The sequence below is a fragment of the Chinchilla lanigera genome, unplaced genomic scaffold (genome assembly GCF_000276665.1).
Source record: "Chinchilla lanigera isolate Chin_1 unplaced genomic scaffold, ChiLan1.0 scaffold00016, whole genome shotgun sequence".
Lineage (NCBI taxonomy): Eukaryota > Metazoa > Chordata > Mammalia > Rodentia > Chinchillidae > Chinchilla > Chinchilla lanigera.
In genome coordinates this window covers 31,526,891-31,528,203 of record NW_004955417.1, presented here as the reverse complement: position 1 = coordinate 31,528,203, position 1,313 = coordinate 31,526,891, and the positions used below count along the sequence as shown (strand labels likewise).

General features: G+C 48.3%; 1 long non-coding RNA gene across 1 annotated transcript; it reads right to left on the bottom strand.

The window, feature by feature from the left end:
• Positions 1–392: 392 nt before the first annotated feature.
• Positions 393–1,307, bottom strand: LOC102005805. Its single transcript, XR_260525.2, has 2 exons — positions 1,040–1,307; positions 393–961 (listed from the first exon to the last, which is right to left on the bottom strand). It is a non-coding gene; the product is annotated as an uncharacterized LOC102005805 (long non-coding RNA).
• Positions 1,308–1,313: the final 6 nt, after the last annotated feature.

The window sequence follows — 1,313 nt, the reverse complement described above, 5'->3', positions numbered from 1 at the left end:
CTGACCAATAGCGGGATAAAGCAGTTGAAAAAAAATAGAGGGGAGCACAGCCTTAAGTCCAGTGACTTGAAGCTGAGAGGTAGATCGAGCCTAACAGGAAGCATCCTGCCTGTCCCCCTGGGCCCTCCTGGGCTGCAGATGTCTTTGGGATACTGTCTCCACCTGCTCAGAACAGCTCTAGAAAGGGTAGTGACAGCCAAAGCTGCAGAGCCACGGAAAGCAGCTGGCACATGTACCAACTGTACTGACTTCTTGCTGTTTCAGAGATTCTTACTGCTCGGCACAGTGCTTTCTCTGGGAAGTGGTTTCGATCCGCAAAGAGGTGCTGGAATCACACTGAATAATGTTCATAATGAAGAAAATCTATGAAGAACACTCAGAGAGATAACTTATTTACGTAAACTTATAGAGCAAGGGTTGACACATTCAGCAGTTTATTTTGCTCAGACAACCAATGTTAATTTTCATGATTTTTTTGTTGTAAATACAAAATGCATGACATACAGGACTTAAAAAGATTATTTTAGCTCATTCAGAGATTGATTTCAGCTGTTACTTGACCTCAACAGAGAAATAGCACAGTGGAAGGAAATGAAGAAACATAACTGCTACCTGAGAACCAGGAAGAATAGAGCAAAACAGGTGCCGCAGAGGAAGGGGGAGGGAAAAGATGAGGTTCCAAACGACACCCCTCCACGATGCAACCAGACACTCCAGCAGGACGCTTTACTAACGTCCTATGCACGTCTCATGCCAAACAAGACGGTAACCAAGGGGGTCGCAGGACTCCAGGTAATAGTTCCTTCTAGCAATACTGAAGTGTTGAAAGACAGATTTGCAGCTTTTGAGGAGGGAACACAAGGTGCTTACAGTCTGAAGTCCTGAGGTTTCTCTGCCTCAACACCAGAAAGTACGTTTATTCATCAGTCATGTGACTCTCCTTGGCACGTGTTTTCTTGGCCTAGAATGAGTGAGTCAAGAGATACAGTATGAGGAAGTCTTGTCCGTGAGGCCAACGACCTGATTCCGAATTTCTCACCTCTCACAACGGCAGGGTCGCTCACTCTTCTGTTGTGTCCTGGCCTTGCCTGGACTTGTGACGCTCTCTCACGGGGATTTGTCCATGGCGAATCAACTGCAACTGGCTTAGCTGACTGGTGACCCCCTTTGGAACAGCGACGCAGGGGAAGAGCCCACCGCATCCAGTAAGAAGACCGGAGCAGCCAGGCGTGCTGTTGCGTCCTCCTAACCCAGCCCCGGGGATGCTGAAGCAGAAGGATCCCGTGGGCTCTCACGTCCAGCGTGAGCTACAC